We start from the raw sequence: 17,552 nt of genomic DNA on the forward strand, positions 1-17,552 counted from the left end.
TCCACCTGGACATATGGATAGCTTTAGTGCCTGTGCGCAGAGTTAATAACGCTCATGTCTCACAAAACTAAGAGCACTTTTCGACAAGCACATCTTGGCCGATGCAGATTACGCACGGTGAATTACAGCTTAAGCTATCCCTTCTTTGATCTCTGTTCAGGGAACATACTGCCACTGTTTCATGTTTTGATCTTTCTTCTTAAGATGCACCGATAACGCTGAAATAGAAGATGCTAGCACAGCATCCGCTGATGTAAAACTCCCCCCAGAGCCCTCCGCCTCCTCCAAAGTTCATATCTCCGGCATCACCGCATCAAGTGTCTTTGCTGAAATGTCACAGATATGACAGGTGATAATTTACAATGGCTGCTGCAGGGCGGAGGACAGGGTGCTGGCGCAATCTCCATCCATTACGTCTCTGTGTGTGTGTGCATCCTTTTATGGCACAGATAAGCAAGAGGATGTTGGTTTTAGTGCCGTCCCGGTACATGGCGTGCATCTAATCTCAGCTTGACAGGCTGTTATGAACTCTCTCCAAACACGTCATTGACAAGTGTCTTAAGCTGCCTGATTCTCCTTGAACTGGGGATGAATGACTGTTTCCGCTCCAAAGCTTAACAATATAAATGATTTATACCACCCAAAAGTCCTTTGAGTGATTCACGACCTGCTGCACATATAGCCGTAGCTGGCATTAAATGCATAAACAGCCGAGCTAATGCGGTGCAGCTCAGTGTGGGACCGTGCATGCTCGCACCTGCGTGAGCTGTAGGCGAGGAGCTTCCGCTGCCATTTAAGGGCGCAGCGTTATTTTTCATCAGCCAGCGGTGGTAACCCAACTCCTCGCGCTGGCTGTGGCATCGGTGAGCCTGCTGTCAGCTTTTATAACATGTACACCGCTTGAAGTATGTGTTGTGCAAATGTGCAATTGCATACAGAAATTGTTCAGATATTTTTCAGTCATTAGGGCAGCGCTATGAGACACAATCAAAAGCTGACAGTGCAACAAATATTATGTCAGATTTATTCTACTCGTGTTGTTTATTTGCCGTGAAATGGGTTGAAAAAAAAATGCCCGTGCCACGACTGGATTGGAGAAGCTGGAGGTGGAGGTGAGTTGAAGGCTCACATTTAGAAAATGCTCCTCACTAACCTCCAAAAACCACTGCTTAACATTCTGGTTTACATTTTTCTATTTTTTTCTTAATAAAATACCATTTTAAGGTCAACTCAATTAGCCTGCATCCGCTCCCCAAATTGAAAGCTAATTTGCATTTTGCTTTTCAATGCACTGAAATCATCCAGCTGTGGAGAATTTGTAATATGGTTGTAGGTGCCAAAGCTTAGATATTGCTTAATTACAATATAATTGATGGCTAATGTTTCGTAGCAGGCAGACGAGTTGTTTTTAATGGTGCTGCAGCACAAATGGGAGAAGTAAGACTTGATTACGGTTGAGCTGCTAAAGTTATTTCATTAGACCTTGGGATACACGTTTGTCGTTCTGATTTTGGCACATAGCTATCGGCCTGGAAAATCACACCAAGATTGTGTTTACATGGTAATCGGCATTCAAGGTGCACGGGTCATGATCAAGAGAATTAATCTAATTACCACTATCATTATTTTATTATCTGATAAATTGGCTGTCTTCACAAAGGCTCCCTGAGGATGCACAGGTGGAAAGTGGCAAAGTCTCTGTGTGGAAGCGGTTCTGCTGGAATGATCAAATTAAAATTGGTTGCCAATCATGCTCATACGAGGGCAAAAAGGAAAAAAATAGTATGAAATTAGGGGAATAGTGCAAATTTTTTTGAAAAGTGTAGTGACCCTGCAGTACTTTTAAAACAACGTGAATAGAACTGTGATTAAAAGGGGAGGGTGAGTGTTGACTGTGATCAGTCACAACACTGCTGGCGAGCGTTTCGCTGAAATGTCATCGCAAGAAAACAGCAAATATCAAACCCAGCAACAGGAAATGAACTCGGTCCCGTTTACAGTGCAGCGTTTGAAACTGTGAAATGATCTTCAGGAGGTACAGCTGGTTGTAGCCTGCTGGAGCAAACTCGAGTAGATCAGAGAGAGCCTCTTGTTTGTGTATTTCTGTGTGTGTAAGTGTGTGTCTAAATACAAGGCTGGCTTCAGATACCTCAGTAATGTTGACACATTAATAATATTCCCATCTATGCGATTCAGAAACAAAGGAGGAAATAAAAGGAAATTAAATCAGGTATTGTGATCTGAGTCCCATCATATCAAATGGTAAATGACTGCTATAAACACTCAATTTTTTAAGCTCATGATTAAATAAATGGAAGGTCATTACTTCTCTGCTCTGCCGTGAGTTTTTTTAAAAACAGAAACAACAATGTGACAGTTCTCAGAGGTATGAAAGGTTTTTATCTTTGTTAAGTTTCTATTTTTTCAGACGCAGCAGTGACATTAAGCTGCACAGGCAACGAATGCAATTACAGTACACAGGAATTTTAAATCAGCTGTAAATGTAATAACTGCAGTTAATTATTTACACACCCGAGGAAATTAAAATGCTATATTTATACACGCACATCATTTATCCCAGTTCAAACACAAATAAGCCCAATTTCTACAGACAAGACAAGCGAATGCAAGTAAAACTGAAGTTTTAGTGTGAATTACTGTGCAGTATGTGTCATTACAAGTTTGTTACATTTACATATGCAAACACATTTCCAACACAGAGAGTGGAGTAAAATTAACACCAAAATGTGCATTTTTGCTCCATTTTTTCTGCAAATTCGAAGGAAAATAATCCAGAGCCTCAAAAGTGTCTCACCTCAACATACACACCAGCCACTTTGTTACATCCCTCTTGCTAGCACCAGACTTCTTTGTGGCATGGAATCAGTCCTGGGAACTTTTTTGGCCCATTACGACACGATAGCTTACTGCACATCTGTCAGGTGCACATCCAAGATGGGAATCTCCTCTTCCATCACATCACAACGTGTGCTAGGAAGCTATCCCGCCCACTATTACACCCTACCATCCAAATATTACAGCAGAAACAGAGATTCATGAGACCAGGCAACATCTTTCTCCAATCCTCTGTTAATTTTGCAGAGCCGGCATGGACTGTAGCCTCAGTCTGTTTGTTTCTGACAGGAGTGGCTCCCGTTGTGGTCCTCTGCTGATGTAGCAAAATTTGATGTATTGTGTATCAACATTCTTCTGCTTACTGCGGCTGTAATGAGCGCTTATTTGAGTTACTGTTGCCTTCCTACCAGCTTGAAGCAGTCTGGTGATTCTCTTCTGATCTTTGACATCAACAATGAATTCCCCCCCAGAAAACCGCTGCTTGCGGAATATTTCTTTTCCAGACTATTCCCTGTAGATCTCTGTAGAGATGGATGCATGGGGGAAATCCCAGCCAATCAGCAGTTTCTGAAATATTCGGACTGTCTGGCACCACCAACCACGCCACATTCAAAGTCACTTAAATCTTCTTTCTTCTGATGCAAAATTTGAACCTCAGCAGGTTGTTTTGACCGTGTCTACATAGTTACATTAAAGAGAAGTTGATTAGGTGTTCTCAACAAAGCAAACCGTGAGGATGTGAATTTTGGTTCAGTAAAATCGTAAATTGTTCCATTTCCTTCCTTCTACTCCATGATGTTTGCCTCTTCTTTTTTTATTATTCGATGTGACAAAATCTTCAGAAAACATCTGTTATTTCCTCATCGTCAGACTTTAATGTAGCAACTTTGTGGCTGCTGTGAAAGTAGTTTACAGCAGCAATTACTTTGTCTTTCTTCCAGTCCTCGTCGAGTCCACAATGTCTATTGTCAGTGTTTGTGGTAAATCTTGCTTGTCAACTCCCAACAGAACCAAATGCCCTGTAACAAAGGAAACAAAAAGAAAGCTGGAACAGAACAGTTTGTTATTTCCTAGTGTGTCACAAAAATGTTACCAGTCTTCATTCGCTTCATGTGAAAATCACCGAAAAGGATGCAGTGAAGAGAGTTTCTCTATTTAAATTCATACACTGATAAATGTATTGATAAAAAATTGATGTGTACTACTAAACATGTATATTAGAAACGGCACCGTTAATGTAAAACACTCTCAAGCATTTCATGGTTCAGATGTAAAGTTGCGTTTGCAGTACTTCAGCTAGCGCTACATGACTGGAGTGAGCGTAGGCAGGAGCTGAGGAGCTGAACAACGATCCAAAGCCCCGAATTAATGAACATTTGCATCTGATCGGTAATGTCAATGCATGTTATTGTCACATTAGTCTATTTTCTGTCCTGTAGTCTGCTCAGTAATAAGAAAACAATCCTGTCCCATCGCCCGCTTACTCCCGCAGCACATCCTAACATACAAACTGTTACTGTGCTTTCTGGCACACAGTAGCTGTGTCTCAATTCCTAGGCCGCATACTTCGGAGGACCTGGCCTTCGCGGTGTACGTGGGCCGGTGAGCGGCTGTGAAATGGGACAGTCCAGCCTTCAGATTTGTGTCACCAGTGTGGACTCTGTGGAGTTTAATAAACTCAGTCGTCTACTCCTTGCTCGCTAATATATAACAGGACATGGGCATAAATTCTCTCCCATCTCACACTTCTTTTTAATCTGTTTTCTGTTATTTCAGCTGTGTGAAAACTATAACTTTAGTCTCAACCAAACTGATTTACTCAGGAACAAATAAAACACTGAAAAAAGCCAAACAACAACATTTTTAAGTTATCTTAGTGACTTATATATCATGTTTAACCTGAGTAGCGAAAGATCGCAGGGGGTTTGAAAACGATGTGCTGGGAGTTCTGTGTTCTCGCCGGCTCTAGTGAGCCTTGACCTCTCGGTCAGCTTCGAGCTGCTGGGTAACAGACGTCTCCAAAAACGTCGGAGCAAATTTTGCAAATATGTGATGTCTTGATAGACCGAGCAGATATTTGAAGTTTACACAGCGACTTTCTCGCCTGAAAATATCTTAAAAGTTTATTTTGTGACCCAGAAAGAGTAATAAGAGTAATATTAAAACTATGTAGCTGCTGCCATTGTTGGAAACTGGAACTGGCTGGGCCGCGCTATGAATTCTGGGATATGGTGGGCTACGAAGGAAACACCCGATCCATCCTTCAAATCCGGGGAAATGAAGGACGCATTTGTCGGCCGCATTAGGAGCAGCCTTCGAATTGGGACAGCCTTCGTCGCGTCGCTGAAGGATGCTGTCTATGAATTGGGACACAGCTGGTTTGTCTGCTAGCTAAAGGTACGGTGGCTGTATTTTTCAAGGAAGTAAAACCCCATTGGCTATTTCAACCAGTGCAGATACATTCTGCAGTTTTACTCTTGATTTATACGCTTTTCACTATAATAAAGTTAAAAAATAGAGATTGTTTGTGTCAAAATAATGATCAATGACAGTTTAGAATCATTGAGCTAACAAACACAGTGTCAGACCATAGTAAAAGGAATGTATACAGCATTTTGTTTTACTCTTAGCAAAGCATTTTTTTGCACTGCAAGCTGCACATAGATACTTTTAATGCACATGCACAGCCAGATAGATGTGAAAGGGGTACACTGGTGTCAGTATCCTGCCCAAGGACACTGTGGCTCAATATCCTGAGCCACCATAATAACAATTACATTTTTAGGGACCATTGGTTTGAAATGCGTAACAAGTAAGGAGTGTGAGGGTCTGCACTACTATAGCCTACACCGCTGTTTGCAGATAAGTAAAACACAAACCTGTCGGTAACTTCAAGCTTCTACAGTCAACTTCTACGTGGTTGAACGTGTATGATTTGACGCTGAGATCATTCAGAAAGTCTGGTTTACTTTATCTAAAAAAATATATATTTTCTTACTTTTGTCGACTGCCATCTTAAAAATGGCCACAATCTTGAGTTTTCAAATGGCTAATGGGCTTCATCAAAAAAAAATAATCATAAAAGAGTATATGTGCCAATTTTGGTACTTTTATCCACCTGTGAACGATCGTCCTGTAATCATAAGTTATCTGCTGCACTGAGAGAAAGATGTAAGAAGGAGGACATGAGAGGAAGATGAAAGCTTCTTTTTGAAGGTAAAGACTGCTCAGCAAGTGATAAAACTAGAAATTTAAAGCTTACCCATCGTGTCCTAATTAATTTTTAGAGTTTTTAGTCAGGTATCAGATCTGTGCATGATGTGTTGCTGAAGTTATGGATGTTTCACATCATAAATGTTTTTGAAGGCAAATTAAATAAGTCTGTGTTATTCAGAGTTTATACTGGGCTGTAAATATGGGCTGCAGCGCTGTGGGAAGAATTTTGTTGGACTGATGCAGACTAGACTGTGGCATCTTTGATAACTGCGAGCTTAGCAGCACAGATATTGTTAGAGACACACATGGCACTCAGTTCTGAACTGAAATTTATGAGAGGATTTTAGATGGAAAGATACTAATGGAAGTATAACTGTCAGCAGAGAAGCTTTTAAGAAGAATAGAATAGCCCATTACTGTCATTGTACACGTGCCACAACAATGTGGGCGCGTCGACTGAGTATGAAATATAAACAGTAAGACACAGAAATAAATAACAAACAAGAGAATATACACAAAGGCACACATGAACTGCATTGGATCAGATTTGACTGAAGTTTCCATGTCAAATAACTGTAAATATAAGTGCTCAGGTGTTTAAATGTGGAGGATTTGCTTCTAGAAGGACTCATTAGTTTGAATTTATGCTGATTGTGTTCTTCACTTGCCAAATTGCACTGCAACACCTGAGCTCAAGGTTCCCCCACCTGCCAAATCCCATTTTAACCCCTGACTGTTGACAACAGATTATCAGACACATTACAGACGCGAGCGAAAAATCTTTGATGGGTGCAGTTTTTTTTGGCAAATTTGCACCTATTCAATTCAATTTGATTTATATTGTGCCAAATCACAACAACAGTTGTCTCAAGGCGCTTTATATTGTAAGGTAAAGACCCTAAAACAGAGAAACCCCAACAATGGTAAATGGCCTGTATTTGTATAGCGCTTTTCTAGTCCCTAAGGACCCCAAAGCGCTTTACACAACCTGTCATCCACCCATTCACACACACTTTCACACACTGGTGATGGCAAGCTACATTGTAGCCACAGCCACCCTGGGGCGCACTGACAGAGGCGAGGCTGCCGGACAATGGCGCCACCGGGCCCTCTGACCACCACCAATCATATGATCCCTGATGAGAAAGTGCTTCGGTGACAGTGGGAAAGAAAATCTCCTTTTTAACAGGAAGAAACCTCCAGCAGGCCCAGGCTCAGGGAGGGGCGGGGCCATCTGCCACGACTGTTTTGGGGGGTGAAGGGAAGAAACAGGAGAAAGGCACGCTGTGGACGAGAGCCAGAGATGAATGATAATAACTAGTTATTAAATGCACAGCGGTGTATAAACACATAGTGAGTGAAGAAGAAAACAGTGCATCATGGGAAGCCCTCAGCAGTCTAGACCAGCGGTCCCCAACCCCCGGGCCTCGGACCGGTACCGGTCCGTGAGTCGTTTGGTACCGGGCCGCGAAAGTTGAGGCTCAGGTGTGAAATGTATAGTTTTCAGGGTTTTTATCGGTTTTCAGCGTTATTTTGTTATCGTTTTTATCGTTAACTCGGTTTTCCTGGGTCTTTTCACGTGTGTTATGAATAAATCTTCTTTTTTTCAGTACCGGTACTAGTTTTATTTTGTTGTATTTATCCGCGACACCTTAAAGGCCGGTCCGTGAAAATATTGTCGGGCATAAACCGGTCCGTGGCGCCAAAAAGGTTGGGGACCGCTGGTCTAGACCTATTGCAGTGTAACTAAGGGAGGATTCAGGCCTAACTGAAAACATCTGTCACTGATCTATAATTCTAATTGAATACAGCAGGTTTGCAGATAGGCAGCTGGATAAATGATTGTCAAATATGCCTGTGAGAGTGACCACAAAACCCCTCTTTGATTGGTTTGCCTGTCTTAATGATGTGTGCCTCCACATTTCCTGCACATGTTGAGGAGCATTGTGTGTCACCCCATTAACTCTAGATGTTTACAAGTCATTTCAGTCCGATGTTTAAAACACTTACAGGAAGCGTCTTACAGAGAATAATAAGCCTCTTATAAAGAGAGAAAAATGCGTTGGATCCACTACAGGCAGAAGGTTTTGGTGTTTATGGAGTCATAATGAACCCTCAGATAGCCGCACAATTAAATGGACAGTGAATTTGCTGTTGCTCTCCACATTTAATGCTTCGTGTAATTTTTTTGTTTGCTGCTTCTCCGCTCGTCAAGTCCGCTGCTCGTTAATGATTTCGGGGCGACTGTGTAAAATAAATGACGACCTCCTGCCCTGACGTCGGCTCCACCACAGCTCCTTGACATAATAAGCAGTTAGTCGCACCTCAACACTCTCTTTCATTTACTCTCCTTTGCTTCGTTTTGACCCCAGGATGGGCTGACCTGTAGCACCTGGCAGAAAGCTGCTGACTGACAGCATAATTCATAGTTGTCTTGTGATAATTGGTTTGGCTCTGGCCAGCATAAAGCACAGAGGACAATGGATAATGTCGGTGTGATTAGAAACAAAAAGCATGCACGTACCGGCGCTGACTGTCTGGCATTTTGCCCCATCAGCCCTGTTCAACTGTCTTCGCAATTTTCCGAGATGTTTTCATAAGAAGCGTCGAGGCATACTGCTGTCAGCAAGCCAACCGCGTCGCAGGATTTCGCACTCCACAGACAGAAGTATATTATTGTATTTATTTGTTTGTTTCACAGCTTTATGCCCAGGCATTTGTTTGGCACATCAACCGGGGAATCATACATGAATCCTCCTTACTCACGCTACAAAACACAGAGCAAGCAAAGCGCTTGATCTTAATTTAGGCGACTCTTGTAGTAGCGTCGTCATTCTCGCTCCTCACCAAAATATTCACAACGCAGCTTCATCTTCACTTACCGAATGCGAACTATATTTAAACTCGTTAATATGAAACACTGTAAAGTGAATTACTTATTCCAGGAGGTACCTGGTGTCCTGGGTGTATATTAGTCATGCTTCTCATTTCTTTTCAATAAGAGCAGAAGGAGCAGCTGCAAATGATCTGTTGGCCCGTGGTTCTTCGGCTTTGTTCAACGTGCAGCATCAGCCGGTAAATAATCAGAATGAGTTATAATGATTTGCTCCGTGGATGCTAATATACATGGAAAACACAAACAATGCAGCCTAATGAATGAGACATATGCTACAATAGCTATTTGACAGACATTGAAATGTATCAGTGCACAGTGCTCATCTTTTTATTCCATGCATAAATTTATGACACTACTGTACACTTTATTTTTTTAGAGTGTGTCACGCATTGAAATTATAGATTGTGCATATGGTGCATTCATAATTTATCAATTCTAGGCAGGGACACTGCATCTGCCCTATTAGTTATAAAGTACAGAGTTGTTATGTATGCATAAGGAAGAGGCTTAAATTATAAAAGCACCCTATGCATACTTTTAAATAATTTATCCCAAGCTGTGGTGTAGTTATTACCACAGAAAACCTAAAGTTGGAGATGTTTCTCTAACACTTATCTGATTACCTAAATAATTTCTAAAATATTTCTCGTCCTTAATTTAATATCAGTTGGTACAGAACGCTGTGCAGATGGGTTTTTTTCTTCTCACTGTTTCAGCCAGTTTAACATTTCTAACAGGACTGGCTTTGCTAACTAACACTTATGCAAGGGAGAGTGAGGGGAGGGGTCCCTGCCAGAGCTGACACCTGAACTACACACTTTAGTTTTGGAACTAAAGGGAGAACTGTGTGGTGTGAAACTAGCAGCAGAAAAAAACTAAATCCAGGTTATTTTGCTGAGAAGGAATTACCGTATTGTTCGGGCCATAAGGAGCACCAGATTATATGGAGCCCCGCAGGGGACATGGGAGAAAAGATCTCGCAAAACAAACTCGGGATCTCGCAAAAGTTGAATTCCAACAATGGCGGCAGCTACTTAGTTGTAATATTACTCTTTCTGGGTCACAAAATACACTTTTAAGATATTTTGAGGCGTGAATGTAGTTGTGTAAACGTCAGATACCTGCTCGATTTACAAGACATCACATATTTGCAAAAGTGCCCCAATCTGACACCCACTAGCTCGAAGCTAACGGGAGGCCGAGACCTACTAGAGCCGGGAGGAACACCGCTTTCCCGGCACATCGTGCCTCGACCTCCCGGTCGGCTTCGAGCTGGCGGCCTCCGAAGAATGCGGCTAAAACTTTTGCGAGATCTCACAAAACATTTGCGAGATCCCGAGTTTGTTTTGCAAGATCTCGCAAAAACTTTTGCGAGATCTTGCAAAAGTCTGTCTTAATTTTTTTTTTCCTCCCATGTCCCCTGCGGGGGCTCTGTAAGATTATAAGGCGCATTAAGCAAAACATAATCAGATAAGTCAAACTTTACTCAAATCATTCTTCTTGCTTCCTCCACTTCTGTACCATTGATTCATTAATGCTGAATTATCTGGCAGCTGCTCTATTCCCGTGTTGTTGCAGTATATTAATGACTAACCTTGTATTGTGGATGGATTATCTCAGTTGTTCTCCTGACTGAAGTTTGGTCCGTTTACAGCATCCTGCCATGCGATTGCATTTGTCCCTAACCATCAGGAACCCTCACGTTAACTTTTATCGAGTGGAAAAAAGTTAGCGTTCATCCTCCAGCTTCACTGTTTATGTTATGCTAACATAGCTGTGTTGCTAGCGATCACTTAGCACATCATTATATACCAGCTAGCCCAACTTCAGTAACCCTACAAACGTCACTGCTGTTTAGTTTATGGGCAGTAATCTGTGTCATCAGAAATTGAATTTGAATAAGTTAAATTTGAATTTGAATTGCTTGGATTGAATCTGAATTTAACTTGAATAAATGCTTTTAAAAACTGAATATGAATTAGCCTAATTTGAAATTCAATTTATTGGTTTAAAGGGAACATCACTAAATTGAAATTGAATTTTATATTTTGAAAATGAATTTATTTGCTTTGAACCATATTTTACCCTTTAAAAATTTAGCTCTCGAATAATTTCAGATTAACTTCTCACCATTCAGTTCCAAAATTCAGTTTTTTGGGACTTACATCCGGTTCAAGAGTAATCAAGCGCAGATTAATAGAACTACGTTTTACTAGCGGACCGAAAGTGTTACTGACAGGAATCTACAGCATCTTGAGCTGAATTAAGACTTCAGAAGTCATTCGTCATGTCGAATGACCAGCGGATAAACTCTTAGGTTGGTAATAAATGTATTACATGTATAAGAACAAGCGTCATGTTAACAAATGATAGCCGTACAGTAACTTTTATGCTTATTGTAGCTGTTAGCTAAAAACGCTAATTTAGCGTAGCTTGCCCTGAATTCAGCTTTGACAAACATGATCGACTGTTTCTAGTAGAATTCCAAAGTTGTCATCTTGTACCCTCTCAGAGTACCCCCTCTGTATGCTTGCAGAGACCCCTACAGTAGGGAAACATGCAAAACGGTGTCCAAACCTTTGTGTTTTAGCTTTATTTATGTCTTACACAGCATCCCAACTCTTTAGCTAACTTAATAACTTTAGCTAAAGTGAATAGTTAGTGTAATTCATTAGTGCAGCATTACTGGATCACCTGTTTGAAGTGATATAATATGATATACAACTATCACTGAAACAGCAAACTTTGTAAATAAACAAACAACACTTCTCATTCTCTAAACGTTTGGCCACAGCTGTGATATGTGACTATCACTGTGTTTAACTACCATAATAATTCTTAGGGAACTGAGTACATGCTTAATTAATTTTTTTTAAACATATTACTCCACTGCTATGTTTGACAGGCTGAAGTTGTCGGGTCACCTCCTAAATCAACCATCTTTCACAGGTGTTTTGTGCCAGAAATGGAGACTAAAGATACTGAATCTCTACACCTTGCCATTGATCCCTCTTGTGCCTTCATCTAGACATGAGACATTAACTTAACCACTCTCACATGCTCTGTACCTACATCACCTTTCCTGACAGTCGTAGCTTGGCTCATCTGAGGGTGAAATTATAAGAATGTGTTATTTTGCAAAGTGCTCTCTAGGGTTCCTAAATAAAATATGGCATTGAGGTCATTTCTTTTGAATTAATCCCTTCTTCTGAAATATAAGAACCTCTCCTGGTTTTAATGGCACTTTGGATTTCCTTACTTTCTGTTCACCTCCCAACCCCAAATAGATGCTGACAAGCTCACAGAGTAACATGGAAGAGGGAAAGAAGTTGGAAAGGACTACTACTGCTTGAACACCATACGGCAGGGGTTTCAAACTCCAGTCCTCGAGGGCCGCTGTCCTGCAACTTTTCCATGTGTCCCTGTTGCAACACACCTAGTAGGTCATTAGGAAGACTATAGAACTTGACTGCATGCTGAGGTGGCAATTCAGCCATTTGATTCATGTTACAGCAGCTCATGAGTGAATGTCCAGAGACGGCACCGGAACTCAGTAGTCATTTTCACAAAAACCTTTATTCATCTTTATTTAAGCATGCATCTTCTAGAAGGGGAGATGTGCAAGGCCGGTGTCCCTCTGCAAAATCTTCACTCCTTTGTCTGTGAAACATAGTTTTGTAGAAGCGACCCTATCATAAAACCCCCATGGTGTGCTGCAAACTCTGTGTCTGTGTGTATGCACGAGGTCTATGTGAGTGCACGTGAGTGAATGTATGCGCGTACCTGTGTGTATGTGTGAGTGCACGTGAGTGAGTGTGCGTGTGGATGTGCGAGTGTAACAGTTTAAGCACTGTGTGTGTGTCTGTATACGTGACTTCCTGGGGGTCATAAAAGTAATCTCACCCAAGCTAAACCAAATTCCTCTACACAACATAGAAAACAGAGTTAACATATTACAAACACTGAGACTCCCACTCTGCATCCACTGGGCCATTGGCCTCTTGTTGTTTTACATTTACAGATAAGCATGTGGAGAGTCTCCTGCAAACCTACTTCTAAGTTATGGCAATTATGAACTTTTAATAAAGGTACAAGCATCAGCATCAGCAACCCCCAACTGTAGCTTCCTGACTCCTTTTATGACAGCAGACCCCCAGTGTCCATAAATTCCTCTCTCTCTAAACAATTACACACACTCTCAGGTTACAGCTAAGCCAAACTAAAACACAGACCAATCCTTCCTTATTCCTGTGATCTAAACAAATTTAACACATCATATTATAATAATTATTTTCTTGTACTCACAATGGTGAGAAGTGAATCTGAAATTATTCGAGAACTAAATTTTTAAAAGGTAAAATACGGTTTCAAAGCAAATGAATTCATTTTCAAAATATAAAATTCAATTTCAATTTAGTGATGATCAAACCAATAAATTGAATTTCAAATTAGGCTAATTCATATTCAGTTTTTAAAAGCATTTATTCAAGTTACAATTCAGATTCAAACCGAGCAATTCAAATTTGAATTTAACTTATTCAAATTTATTTTCTGATGACACAGATTTCTGCCCATATTAGTTTCCTGTCTTCATTTATGTTGGAAGTGATAGCAGAGCTGTACGTTTGAATTTTTCAGAAATCTCTCAGTCAGAACATGCTATATCATGTTTAGGTGGAAGCTAGCGAGCTAACGTCCTGCTAACTTCTAACTCCATTAAATTTAATAAATTCCGTTTTCATGGATGCCTGGATGTTAAACTTAATTGTTACACCTGGTAAAGCAGCAACGCTGATCATTTTATTAAAGATGAAAGAATTTAGTCAGTTTTTAACTCTCAGTGATGCTGCAGTGTTCGTTTGACTTTGGGACCTGAACCGACGGAGTTTGGGACCCAGATGACTCCGCGAGGCTCCTGACTATGGTAGCCGTAATGCTCCAACAATCCATCAAGTGTTGCGGCTTCATAGCTCATCAAAGTTGTACTAAAACATTTTGACAGATTTTGCGCCGTGTACCACATAAGATTGGCTCAAGGTCAGTAAACACAACCAGAATTCATACATAAGGCGCTCTGTCGATTTTTGAGAAAATTTAAGGACTTTAAGTTTGCCTTATAATGCGGAAAATACGGTATTTTAATTATTTGATTAGGAAAAGAGTGAATGTATGCTAAAAAGTGTGGTAAAGTGTGTGGAAAGGAGTATTTGATTAAGATTTTCAGGTAACACAGTCATACTTTTGAGGTTTAGCTACCTTTTTTGTTCATGGCATGAGCTGTTGTGTTTAGTTTCTCCCTCCTGTACCTTTCTTGATGTCTTCATTGTTCTCTGCTTTAATTATTTCCTGATTTATTTTGTGTGTTTCAGTCATTTTTTTCGTCCACTGAAATTGTCTGCTACACCTTCTTTACTTCCATCCTGGTCTTGTTATTGTAGTCCTGTGTTCCCACCTGCTTTTGCAGCATGTTTGCACACCTGTCTGTCAGGTGAGTCCACAGTTCTGGATCACGGTCGATTTGGTGTTTGTAGTTTTATTTTATTTCATCGATTAGCAAAATCTTTTTGCGCATCCGTAAAACGAATGCAAATAATCATTTGAAGAATTATACTAGATCATTCAGCACATAAAGACACATTTGCGATAAAACTAGAAGAATAAAGTCTGTTACCACAAAGGTGTAGTGGTAGTGCATGTGTCTGGTTGTTGGTTTTCAAATTTAGAGAACATTTCTATCAAATGTAGCCAAAGCAGATGGCATAGCATTTTGGAGCCTTAATTGATGGTTATTGCACAGAAACTACTGCCAGTGTTTGTAGACAATCATTATGCTTCCTAATGTTTGGTGTGATTTTCTTACTACAGGTATTTTTGAAATTGCCTTCTGTTACATGGAAACTGCCACTGCTGTTACCAGATAATCACAGCGTTGTGGATATTTGGTTTGACCTAGTATTACTAAAAAATGAAATATGAAAAGATAGCGGCAGCTGTGTGTTTTTTAGGTAAAAAAGCAAAACATTAAACCTATATTTACACTGTTTACCTAGAATCAAAAGAAAATGTTGGGCACACATGTGGGACTGTGTGGTTTTAATCGTTGTATAATTAACCATTCTAAGTATTTTAAGTCTTCAGCTGGAGACTAAAATGTGAAACCTCTTTATTGCATCTTTAATATTACATTAGGTATATTGTGGTCTCTCGTTTATCGCTGGAGTTACGTTCTAAAAATAACCCGCAATAGGTGAAATCTGCGAAGTAGCCAGCTTTATATTTTACAATTATTATAGATGTTTTAAGGCTGTAAAACCATCAATACATACTTTATACACTTTTCTCAGACAGGCATGAACACCTTCACACTTTTCCCTCTTGTTTAAACACTCCCAAATTTCAAACCTTCATCAAAAATAAGTCCAGTATTATAGAATGAAACCTAAGATCAAACCCTGTTTTCAGGTTCAGAACAAGGGAATAGAGCAGCTTTGAAAGAATTCAACATTAATGAATCAGTGGTACAGAAGTAGAGGAAGCAAGAAGAATGAGTTGAGTAAAGTTTGACTTATCTGACTGTTTTGTTTCGCTTGATGCACCTTATGGTCCGAAAAATACGGTAACTTCTACCTTCCTTTGGCATGTCCAGAAGTCCAACTTTTTGTGCGATCGTTAGCGTCTTCCTCTACCTTTTGGAGGAATTAGGAGAAATTAAAGCACGAGATTGGATGCAGAACACAATGCACTGTGGAAAAACAAAACATGCAAAAATGCACCAAAAGAAAATCCGCAAAACAGCGAGACCTCGAAAAGTGAACGGCGTAGCGAGGGACCACTGTACTATATTATTAGTACATGGTCTTTTGCACCCATTATAACCTTGTTACATGAATTCTATTATAATGTTGCTCAGATACACCTTAATAATAGAAGTACTACAGTACAATGAGTTATTATGGTGTTATTACTGTGGTAATTATGTGTATTTACCTCATTATTACATGTTTATTATAACTCATTTGCTCACTGTTACCAAGTTGTTGTTGATTATTATATTAACTTTTTACAATAAACCTTTTCCAGAGAAAAGAACCATATAAAGTGATTTTTTTCCATTGGATAAAGTATATTTCCCATAATAGCAGTACATGGCATCTACTATAGGCACATAAAATATGTGAAGATAGTGCAGCATACAGTATAGCAGTTTCCCCTCTGTTATCTCCACCTCACTGTGACAAGGGTGTATTTTCCCCCAGCACCAACTCTGAATGTGTATATTGCGTTTCTTTGTTTCTCCTTAAATGATCCAGATTGTCAGGAAAAACTGTACTCTGCTTGCACAAAATGATGTCACTTCCATTCTCCCCTAACCACCACTACTGTGTGGTTTTATAATATAAGAGGAAGAAGAAAGAGAAGCCGAGCCGTCACACTATAATAAAAGTCCCATATGGGTACGGAGAGGGCAGATACCTCTGCTGGCAAGATTGGTGTAATCAAGGCATTCATAAAATCACAATAGAGCAACAATAGAACCAGCCACGTGTAGCAGTAGATGTGAGAGAAGTTCAGCTCCTTAATTTTCTAGGACAAAGCAGCCATTTATGCCTTGTTCCACAGAGGGTGAATTTGACTTAAGCAATGAGACGTTACCTGAATTGAATTTTGGATATTGTAGTTCAAATTAAGTTATGCTGGGTTTAAGTAATATAAAAAGACTGATTTGCTGATGTCCTTTTCTGAGCATATACTACACCAAAGTATAAAACATTAATATAAGAACTTGGCGTTGCAAAATATTCCCTGTTTTCTGATTTATAGTAGGCGGTGGGCAGGAACGACTGGACTGTAGGTGTATTTTTCAGAAGGCACTTTGAGGAGAGAAAACAGGAACAAGAATGTCAGGTTATGGTGACAGCCGGGGCTTTTGATCAGTGCATCTCAGTGTGGCATGTTGTGGCCAGTGGATGATGTGGGACTGGAATGACAGGATAAGATCTATGCATACAGCAAGTAGAGGCTTTGTCACATCTGTTACTCACAGCCCTCCTGTCAGGATGTACATTGGCTGCACAGCGGTGCAGGAAGAGATTGTAAACAGCATGTATAGTATTTATTCATATATTGTTAACCATGTGAGAATAGCCTATGCGAGCCAAACAATATTCCCATGGAAGCAAACATGGTATAAAAGTCCTTTCTGCCTTTTCCTGTTTTTTGTTTATCCTTTCCTGCTGCACAGACGTTCCCCCCGAGTGTGGAGGAAGCACCATCGCTGTCACAAACACATACTCCAGCGCCGATTGACGAGATCTGCCTACACCTTCTCACCCGATAGCCAATCAGGACTAGCAAAAGTGGAGATGATAATGTGTGGTGTGGGTATATCTCTCACTGAAACACAAATTTAAATTTAAGTTTAAAAGAAAAAACTTTTTAGTGAGGGGTAAAGTCGTACTCTTTTGGGACACAGTTCTTTTTTCCAGTTTACTTTACACTAAATTTATGTGAATGGGTGGATGACTGGATGTGTAAAGCGCTTTGGGGTCCTCAGGGACTAACTTAGGCAAACTAAGCAACTAAA

Source organism: Neolamprologus multifasciatus, chromosome 15, assembly GCF_963576455.1.
Source record: "Neolamprologus multifasciatus chromosome 15, fNeoMul1.2, whole genome shotgun sequence".
Lineage (NCBI taxonomy): Eukaryota > Metazoa > Chordata > Actinopteri > Cichliformes > Cichlidae > Neolamprologus > Neolamprologus multifasciatus.